An 11,510-nucleotide genomic window follows, 5' to 3' on the forward strand; every position below is an offset into this window, starting at 1 on the left:
TCCACTGTGTTTTCGTACCATCGACGTTTTACGGATTGATACAACTCCGTTAAAAAATATTATACTTCCGGAGTTAATTTTGTGGCGGATATTAAACGGTTGCTCCAAATGGTGAAACGAGTTAATACTTGTATTTAAAATCGTTATGAGTACAGAATACAGAGTTAATACAGTACGTCTTATTCGTCGCTTGCTCGATGCTACTCGATATAAGGATGCTAGACAATGATTACCGAATACTGAATTCCTAGAGAGCATGTCCGTCTATTTACACTGGTCGGGGTACCGGGAAGTTTAAATTGTTTCGTCCAGAGTTTGTTTACTTTTAAATTCCGTACATCGTAAGAGTGTCAATACCTCGAGGCAAAACAACAACAGAGTCACTTCCAATCGTCCTACGACTCACGTATCGCTACAATTTCTTCAAGTATTTGGATATTTTCCAAATATGAAAAATTGAGTGAAAAATTCACCTGTGCTGTGCCCAAAAAGGGTTAAATAGCTTGAAATAAGATGAGATCGGACATTTTCCCTGTTTCTTGAATATCGTACCCAGAATATCGTGCATTATCTACTCGGTTGTAGATCTCTACACCCCACCCTTATCGATCGGATGGAAGGAACCTGAGTACACGAAGCTAAGAGTACACAGTTGTAGAGACAAGTATTACCCTCAGTAATCTATAGGACGAGTAGTCGGGGCCACAGATGTACCATCGACCTTGTTGGCCTAAATTTCGTCCCTGAGCTTTGCGAAATCGCGTCGCCCCTTTATAGCTCGAGCCCGAGAAATAAAGATAGACCCGGTGCATCTCCTTCCGCTGAAAGGAGCTTAACCATTCATGGCTATAAAATATAGGTAGTAACTCTGTGCCACATGCTGCACCGGCGCCCAGCTATAACTTTGCCAGGTTCGTGTGCGTATTAATGCGTATGGTGCACGCAGATGCCATTCCCCGGTCCTATCAATTTCGATCGTTTCCATCCGTGCAGAATCTTTTTACGACATCGTTTCTTTCCTGTGGATTATCGGTCGAAGGTAACACCACTCGACAGCGCTATAACTGAGATATCTCGCGAATTTTTTAATTCAAAATTTACCGCGTATTCGGTTCTGTTCATAAATATTCGGACACCTGGCACGTTTCTGCGTCGACTCGACGAAAACTTTGAATTTGGCTCGCGAAACAGTTTATAAAATACATGGAAGAGAAAGATATACTTACGAGAAGACAAAATTTAATTACGTTATTCGCGGCTTTAAATTCTTAATAAATTCCTAATAATATTCTCGGTTTGTCCGAGTTTCCTAATACCGGAGAACGCAGGCGTATATCGCGAGGTATTTTCCTTTTCCTTATAAACTTGTCAAAACGTCAGAAACTTTGTAGACACCGAGCCGACTAGTCCAGAACCTAATCTACCGCATCTCGAAGGCAAATTCATCTTCGAATAATTCCATCTAAAAACATTTCAACCCCGTTAGCGAGAAGTGACGGAATTCCACTTGGAGGCACGCGAAACTTTAAATCAAACGATCCAAAGAGGCATCCTGGGAATGGGTTCCTGTTCGTATTCACAGTGCTTGCTCCGGTGCAGCCGGGGGCTGCACTTCGACCTGTCCACATGCTTGCACCGATGCACACGCGTGTATATCTACCTCGTACCGGGTTGCGTACCGGTTTCCCCTGGTTGGACTATGTTACGGTGATGCGCAATGGGCCCCGATAGTCCCACGAAAGGGCCGCGTGGTACGAGGAACCGGTAGCAGGCAACCAGCTAGTCCACGAACTCGACCAGTGGCGTGCAACGCATAAAGGCCCGCTGAATTTCAATGGGTCTTGCGCGATGCCTTTATACTTGGCCTATTCTTTTCTGGCCATAAAAAGCGCACATTCCGCTCTCCCGTATGCAACCAGCTTAAAACACACGCGTCCCATCGTAAATCACCTCCCTTGCACGCAGTGCTCGCCTCTCTATATCGGGCTCGTAGCCTGTCAGTTTCATTAGGAGCAACGTTGGTGTAACGCGTTCCTCCGCTATCTTTCTCCCTTCGTGTATTTCGCTCCGTGTGCACGAACGCACGCGTATATATCGGGTCCGGTTGAAACACGTAGGTAAGCCGAGCGCGCGGATCTCGAAAAATAATAGCGAGGACGAGGATGGTCGGAGGAACCAGCTTCTCGCGACGTTTGCGATTTTTCAACCGGTTAAGCGCACAGAATACCATTGGCAGTATTCGACAGCTAGAAAGTTAGTCAGGGTGCAACGTTGAAGCTGTTTCGCGCGATTCGCAACGTGTCAAGTTAACGATCGTCGCAGCAGAAAGTTAAAAAGGCGGCGAATCCCTGTTATTTTTTTTCCTCTTTCCCTGTTAGCTGGCACATCGATCAAACGGAAGAATACGGTCGGACGTTTCAGCCGTAAACGCGTATTGCGGCTAATTCCTAACGGTGTTTGATTAGCTCTAACATGGAAATTTTAGAGTACATTAGAGGAACTTATTCACGAGTCGTGAACCGTGTGGGAATCACGGGCGTGCAGTTAATGGGGAACGGTTTTCGAGGGACGTCGATCGGGACGCTGTTTGAGTTACCGTGGGAGGAACCGGGAAAGTCCCAAGTGGCTGACTAGGGAACGTATAAATAACGATGGCGGAAAGGTCGTGCGCTTGAAATATCGTTGACGGTATAATTTCCCTCAGGGAAGCGACTTAAATCACAATGAGCGGCCCGATGATCTACATTTTATTAAAACGAGCTGACTCGACCCCTGGAAAAGGTTCGATCAAAGGTAGCGTGAAATCGAACCGACTGCTAGAACGCGATTTCCGTTTTGTGCTGATCGCGAAACGGTTTCCAACTAGTACCATAGGATCGTGATGGATTCCTGTTCGGTGGCGCCTCCGTGCGATACTTTGTCGAACTTTCGTCGTTGCTCTTATCACGGCGCGCGCGCATTATCACAACTCAAATACTCGCTTCCGCGCCAGCTGCACGTATCGTAGTTGCGCAGTTACGTCCTTATTGCTGTATATGTATGTACACTAGGACGATGCCGAGCTATAGAGGCAAACACGTTTTATCACTCCTTTTTACCCTAACTCCTAAATTACCAACCAATTAAAATGAAATAATCGTACGAAGGAAACCCTTTGCGGAACCCGTTTGCGTGAGCTTTGAAAGTTCTGCAATTTTAGAGACCGTTTCATACTCTGTACACGCACGAGCGCCAGAAAAATTCGCAGCGTTTCTGACAACCAATGCATTTTCCATTATACTTGGTAGGATCGAGCCTTACAACGTCTCCTGTCGACGATGAGTTAAAAACGCAAGCATCCTGGCTTCGGAATCGCCATAAATGCGACGGAAGATCGAGAAATCGTAACACGACGGCGCAGATAACGTAATTGAAATGAAATAAAATCGATCGGTGAAAACATTGATTCAAAAGAGTGCGTTTTTCCAGCGAAAGGAACGAAGAGGAAGAATAGAGAGGGGCGCGGATCCGAATAGAACCGAGCAGACTCGAGCAACGAGCTCGAGAGGCGAGAGGGATCGAGGGTGGAGGTGGTAGCACCGCGGAAGGGGTAGCCTCTGCAGTGACGGAGGGTCGAGGGTGGGCAATGACGTCACGCAAGATGCAGCAGGGTGCAGCGATGCAAGGGGATGAAGCGAACTGGGCGGAACTGGGCCAGTGGGTCTCCGGCAGCCATCTGCGATTCGCTCAGCTACCTCGGTATCCGCGACGCCTTGCAATTTTCTGCATTCTCGCGAAAATCGTGTTTCACGCAGTAACCTGTGAAACGAGCCGCTGTGAACAGAATTCATCGCGTTTATCGGAGATTTCGTGATAATCGGCTATCGTCGGTTTGGCTCAAGAGCAAAGAAATACGGTGCTGCAATAAAAAGAGAAAAATACACGGGTGTCCAGTTGGTACAACTATCGACGCGACGCCGTTACCAATACCCACACGTTCGGGATAGAAATTCAGTTGGAAAAAATAGATATGATTAATGTTTGTTATGTAAACTGTGATTTCAACTTCTGTCAGCAACATCAAACAACTACGCATTAACCTCTCCCTTATCGAGCGTTTCCACAGCTTTGTCGTCATATTTTTACGTTCTTCCTAAACCCTTTGCAATCGTCGTTTCGCTATGCACGCCCAATTTCCGTCCTTCCTTCAACGCATTGCCAAGAGATTTCCGTTTATACCCGAACTTTGATAAAGTTGTCCTATCTCCTCTTAATTTTTCAGCTATGTATACATCCCACCTTTACTTTCGTGATACATTTTTTGTCGTCTGTTAAGCTACCCAATCGCAATTCTTTTTTCCATTCTTTAGGTAAAATCTTTTTTATTTGCTTCGTAGCCGTAATCTACCAATTACGTCGCGATATCTGCGAGATCTAGCGATTTGCGACTAATGGAACGATCAAAGTGAGTAAGTTCCATGGAACCAGTGATCCTTGGATTATCGGAATTATGGAGCTCATCGTGGAGAAACGAGACATCCGTTCTCAACGTGGCGCAAGATAAGTTTCACGAAGCTTCGAGAATCATCATTCCCCAATCATTTTTCTCTCCGATCGCATCATCGTATCGCTGCACCGTGCTTAGCTAACATCGATAAACCATCAGAGTTCGTTCGTTCGTTCGTTGTTTCGGCGTTTGCCGAACGATCGGACCGTGAAATCCTGATGTTTTCCGCCGGATCTTGCAAACATCGATGCACTTTTAACCCCTTCGTTTCCAATCGAACGCGAATCCCCCGAATTTGCATGTTTCGCGTCTGCCGATCACGCGAGCTGACGTTCTCTGTGCTCTGTTCGATTAAACGAAGGGAGAAAAGCGGAAAGAACGGACAGGGGCACGTCTGTCGGCCATTGTAACGGCAGTTAATTTACACAAGCCGATGTATACTCTTTGAAACACGCTCGGCTGCACGCGGCCCTGCACTTTTCGGCGGTAGCCGCTAAAATCGGATATAACGTATAACCAAGATAATTAACACGGCCATGCTACCGAGCGAACGTTAATCAGAGAGACCGGATCCTGGAGCCTCTCCTCCTTTTGTTTCCCGTGCGTGACGTCGAATCCAGACCCTTTTCGTATCTTTCTGGAGAAGGAAACCCAGTCGACGCGATATCTATTATCTGAGAACGAAAATTTGATTGGTAGATGGTCGTTAATTTTATTTACGCCGCTCTAAACGACTTCCCGCCCGCCATGCTTTATGCGGTTACTCGTCTAAAATTTGATCATCTGTGCGATGATGCTCTCCGATCGACATACAACGATAGAAAAACGATATACTCGAAAGTTTGACAACAAAATTTCACGCAAACGACAATGTCGATATTTTCGATCGGTTGATCCAGACACGTCTGAATTTTCCCTTTGTCTCTGGATTGCACCGCCTTTTATTCGCATTATAAGTATACCGCTTGCAGTCTACAATTACAGTTACAATTAGTTACAACTGAACAGCAAGTTACCGTTCACGTTGCTCACGCGTCGACCAGCTTTTCCGCTCGCCGATCGCCGTTAGATTCGCGCGACGTGTAAATCATCCCGTCTATTTCTACGATCGCTGACTCGATTGACCTTTGTTCCCTCGACATCGGTTATTAATGACGTGATGGTGGAACGCGTAACGCGCCATGTTCCAGTCTGGAATTTCTTTGATTCCGCGTAAGCGGTTGCTTACGTACATTTCGAAAAGGGAACACACGGAGGGATACCACGCGCGTTACGCGAATTCGTTCTTCTGCGCCACTTTTAGTCAGCTCGTGAATCACGATCGCACAGTGGCTCACCAAAGTATTTAAACTCGTCCGTAAGAACTTAAAAATATAAATAAATACGTTGCGCGTGTGCTGCTTCGAGATTTCTCCGATATGATCGTGTGGCTCGTTCTGATCGTAATTTCAATGAAGTTTTTTGAATATTTTAAGTATCCAAATATACATATACGTATTTTCACGAGTCAGTGTACTCTCTGGGAAGAGAAAAAAGGAACGACAGACTCGACTATCTCTCTTTCGTTGCTGTTTCACACGGACACACCCATTCCGGATTTAGAGTCATTTTAGTCATTCAGTATGCGAGAGTGATTCACAGACGTCAGTTTCTTTTCTTTTTTTTAATTCGTTTTCCGAGTATCGTTGCAACATTTGTCACGCTGTTTCGCATGTCCACGCGATGTTGCATAGCTGTATGTAAATGTAGGTTTCAATTTGAGAATCTTACACGATAGTTACCGTGAAATCGTACATTTATTTGACAGTAGCTTCGAGAATTTTTTACTCTCGGATATGATATTCGTATCTGTATAATTATTTCGCCTCGTTATTTTTCCTAGCGGCTTACCAAAGGATACTAAGATTCGTGTCATAGTAATAAATATAAATACAATAGGAAACTTATTATCGTTTCATGAAAGGAAAATCGCAAATACGACACGTCATCGTTAGAACTATGCGAAACAATCGACGATCCTCGTAACTCATTGGCAAGCACTGTAATCTAATTGCTCCTTGTATTGCCTACTCGAGTTTATCGTCGATACGTCGAATATTTAAAACGTTTATAAACGAGTACACGAAAAAAATGTACACGAATACGTTGATATCGGCGCAAAGAAAACAAACGTTGTCAGCCCTTTGACGATCATCGATCAAAACGACGAATGTTCCAGAAGCTCGTTTATTTTCTTCGCCGCGGCGCCTTCGACTCGTCGTTTTATCAGAACGAATTTGTTTTCTACTCGAAGATAAGCAAATTAGTGACTTTCTATTTATACGAGAAAGGAATGTTACTAGAGAATCCGTATAACGCGTTAGTGACGTAAGAAATGTAAAAAAAAGAAAAAAAAATTGAAAATTGAGAGAAATTACGCAAGAGTCGAAAAGATCGTGCGTTTAAGAGTCAAGATCGAAACTACCGGAAAATAATGGAAGAAATTAATCGGACAACGTAGGGATTGAAACGTTGAAGCTGAAAACGATGTAAAACACAGACACGGACATGCACGACGGTCGAACGATTTAATTAAATGCACGAGCCACGGTGGTAAAAAGACTGCTGTGTTTGGTACAGCAGGAATTATAGGCTCTCGTAACCATCTTTCAATCGAAGTCCGCATATTAAGGCTGCCTGGTCAAAGCCATTACTCTCCACGGAACGAGTTTGCTCTAGACGCCATTAACGTTGCATACCTCCTCGAAGCGACCTTGAGCAATGCTTCGAGTCACATTTAACTGCACTCACGCGGACCACGTTCGTAGCTTCGAGTGGCCGATAGATTCAAAGCTTCCCTCTTGACGAGCGTTCTTCGCGATTCAGTCGCCCTTTCAACCAAACGTCACGCTGCACCATCGAATTGAATTTCTTCGAACTACGTTCCGTTTTTGACACGTTCGTCGAGAGAACGGTGACGACGATAATCGACGATCGAACGAAGCTGAGATCCGACGTTGTTAGCGCTTTCGAACGCGAGACGCTGCTTCTCGAAGCGAGATAACGCGACATCAAAGAAACGTTGGGACATTTGGTCGACATGTTCATCCTCGTTGGCGCCGATGCAATTATTTAATCCGACCGTAGTCGTCGAATTTTATGCGCCAACCTTCTCAAGACTCTTTAACTAAGAAACTTTTAACGACGTATAGATTTTAGAGGCCTGCTACGTTGGTAAAAATTACGTCCGTCTTTTCTTCGACCCCCGAGGTCGGTTAACGATAGAGAAACGTATTTTACCGAAAAAGACTAAAAGAAAGAAATGCTTCGGAGTTGGCGAAACAATTCTCATTTGGGAACCTGAGTGTTAAAGGGTTTTCGAATCGAATCGACGCAGTTTCGACGTATCGAGAGCAGCGTGGAACGAAGGGCGTCGTGTATCGAGTATCGAGCGGCCTTTATAATCGGCCTTCTACTGTGTGGGTGCGGTCACGGCAGGGAGGACAAAGCGAAGGTCAAACTCGTATATATTGCGTCTCTGGATGATGCAGTCCGCTGCAGTGCAAGCCAGAGGTATGTATATACCGAAAGGGAGAAAAGAGGAGCGAAGCATGGTAGGACGAAAAAAGAAAACGTAGGGAGGAAAGAAGGAAAGAGAATGACGTGGAGAGAGGCTGGCATAGTCGAAACAAGCTACAGCGCACAATGGAAGGGGACAGGCTGTGCTAGCACGTGGAAGGGATTCAAATAAAAGAGGTGGAGGATGTAAAAAAGAGCATGCGTTCAAGCGAGTTGCGCCCCAGTGGCGTAACTTCCAAACCAGCTCGTGCCCCTCCGGAAATGAAAATGGCTGTCCTTCTTGGAGCTCAACGATCGACTCTATATACGACGACTATAAGAGAAGAACACGATAGGTCACATTTCCTATGACCCGAAATAACGACAGTCCGATGGTGCTGAACGTTAGAAAGCGCGAGAAAACATTTATATAATGTAAATTACTTTAAATTCACCGAAACTCGAAGTACCAATTCCTAACGCAATTGACCAAAAACAGACTTTTTCGCGTTCCACGTCCAATTATTGGAATTACACCGATCCACGCCGATCTCGAAGCTTATACGAGGGACAAGTATTTCACAAAGGCAGAACGTCTTTCTAATAAAATGATTTTATCGCGAACTGTAACGTACGAGCCATTGAAATTGTTTTTCTTAGTACGATGGAAAGCCGACGTTACTTCCCCACCACTTCAATAAAAGGTTACGAGATGTCGGGGTTTCGATGGAACGGGATCTCGAACGTCGTCGACGAAGGTCGATAGCTTCAACAAGGGCTTCCTAATCGTGACTGACAGAATGTTCGAGTCGGTATGACGTCACGTCCGGCATCGCGCGACACGGTGCTACGATAAGAACGTGCTCGGAAGAAATTACAGTGTTTGCCGTACGTATCGGGGAAAACGTATACGTATAGGTATACGCATGTATTTTGTTGGGGAAAAAGGAAAATCGTCCCGGGACCGTAGTAGATCATAGCTGACGATTGTGTCCTCTTTCTGCGCGATCGATAACGCGAATGCTGCGGGAGGAACACAGAGAAACGTGGTTTATCGCGACTTTGGATTACGCTTCGACGAACAATCGCCGCGGTAAAGAAAATATTTTATATCGGTTCCGCCCCGAACCGCCCTTCGCAACGTAACGCTCTCGAGATAATCGAGGGGAACGTCTGTACAGGCTCGCGAAAATGCTCCAACGCTTGTAGACATCTTTTACGAACATACATACCATGCGTGCTGTGAGAAACATTTTGAAATTTCCGTGTAAATCACGGATTCGTATCCTCGAGGATGTACTTGGGAAAATGGAACCTGGTCGAAAAATTAATTTATCCGCCAAGTATAATATTGTTTGAAGCACCATATGGATATTTATATATTTTTTTCACATTACGCGCACTCGAGGATGGTATCCCGCCGGAGGCAGCCACCCGCGGGTTACTTAGCAATTAAGGTAGAAAAATTTACCGAATGTCCAGCTGGACAAATTGTATAAATTAAATAATAAAAAGAAAAATATATTACGCGCGTTCTGTGCCATCTTGCACTTTCAAACTTCCTGTACACATTTTCGGGTTAGTTCCAAACGTTACGGACACGAACGTCACGTTTCGTTACAATACGAACGCAGTTATTTCTAACGTTTTATATAATTTTTATGCGATGTCGGAGTACTTTCGCGAGCCAGTGTAGGTGGGTAATCGTATATCTTGTTTAACATAACCGACTGAATTAGATATTTAAAAATCCGCTTTCTCGTCGAGGTTGGCGCTATAAATAACTCGCGCATACAGTACCTCCTTTGTATTTTTGCATCGGGTCGAAAAGCTCGTTCGCGATAATAATCGTAAATCGTAATACCGACTACCATCGGACGTAATAAATGATGCGAAAGCATATAATACGTTGCTCGTTTCTCGTGGCAGGCGAAATGAAAATCATCGTTTCGTGTTGGGTCGTTAATCATTATGTAATTAAGATAATATCGCGGGATTCCAGTAATAACGCATCTGTTTAATGTCTCTTAATTCGCCATAACGATCGTACAGCGTCTAGTGGGATTCGATGAAAATGATTTCGACGGAAATGTGGACGGAACGCGGACCTGTGCATGTCAGGCTGGAATTCGTTTCGTTACAGCATGTGGCGCGAAGATACTCTTCTCACGAAAGCGGATCGCTTTTTTCGAGTATCGCCTGTGCGACGGCCCGGCGCGGTGCTTTTCTTACTGTTGCGACGAGCTTCGTCGCATGTGGCTGCTGGTGAAATTCTTAGCGACGGGAAACGATGCCGCTTCTTTTATCTTTTTTACATTTGTATTATAGTTTCCTAGTTTCCTATATCGTAAAATTCTACGTACAAAATTCAGATTCGAGTATATAGCCTCGTTTATCGACTATACGTATTCGATGCGAGTTATTACAACGTTTCCTGCCCGTGATCTTTTTTAATTAATTTTTTATTTCGTAACGCGCACTTTAATTGCTGTCATATATATAGTACATCTATATATTCCTAGGTAAAAGACACGCAAGAAGTACATACACGCGATATTAACGAAACAAAGGTGTTCGAACAACAAAGTCTATGGAAATTTAATTTTGCCTGAGAATACGGAGCAGAGTGTCGGTGGTGGACGCTTACGAAATTCGATTTACGAGCAGCTTCGAAGCGATTCATTTCCTACGTCCGTGCACGAAACGATCCGAAATCCATGTACCTGGAGCTACGGTAATGGCCCCGCCGTTTTATTCCACCGGCGAACTGCCAGAGCGGAGACCATAAAAGAGAGGAGAGAAAAAAAATGCGCGATCGTTCGATATACTCGAAACGGCGTTTTCGTGATCCCCTTCGCTCCCTCTCTGTCTCTTCAGCGACACGTTCGTCGATCCACGTTCGCGCAACACACGATCCCGCTTTCGTTACGTTACGCAATCTTCCGTTCCGTACAAGGAAATGCCGAGATGCGATCGCACAGCCAAGATTCACCGAATTTGGGATGTATGAATGGATCGTGTCCTTTCTTACGCGAGACTGCTCTATTCGATGACCCACTCTTCGCATGGATCGTTAGTCACGCCGACATTTCGACCGAGCAGTCCTCTTTTCACCCGCTTTCTCCCACGTTCGCTCGCTCTCGATTAAGCCGTCTTTGTTCCCCTCATCGATTTGCCCAATAATCTATGTACCTCTCGAAAGAAAACGTTGGATCATCGTTTCATTAATTCGAAGACAGAGGAAAAATAGAATAAGGGGATTAATCTGTATCGAGATTAACCATCGGACGACAGAAGGTTCCATATAAAATATTCTCACGAACCAAACCGATCAACTCCACTTTACGTCGATCTCTCAGCTTCATTACATAAGCACGTTTGCTTTACATAAAAGTAAATTCTATTAGCTACGTTACGAGACTCGATCAACGACGTAACGAACGACGTAATAATCGAGTCTCGTAACTAATGAAATTTCAAAATGGTT

General features: G+C 44.8%; 1 long non-coding RNA gene across 1 annotated transcript; it reads left to right on the plus strand.

The window, feature by feature from the left end:
- The first annotated feature begins 3,242 nt into the window (after positions 1-3,242).
- On the plus strand, positions 3,243-3,871 carry LOC132912089 (uncharacterized). The gene is made up of 2 exons (XR_009659142.1): positions 3,243-3,405; positions 3,469-3,871. It is a non-coding gene; the product is annotated as an uncharacterized LOC132912089 (long non-coding RNA).
- The last annotated feature ends 7,639 nt before the right edge of the window (positions 3,872-11,510 follow it).

This window comes from Bombus pascuorum, chromosome 11 (assembly GCF_905332965.1).
Source record: "Bombus pascuorum chromosome 11, iyBomPasc1.1, whole genome shotgun sequence".
NCBI lineage: Eukaryota > Metazoa > Arthropoda > Insecta > Hymenoptera > Apidae > Bombus > Bombus pascuorum.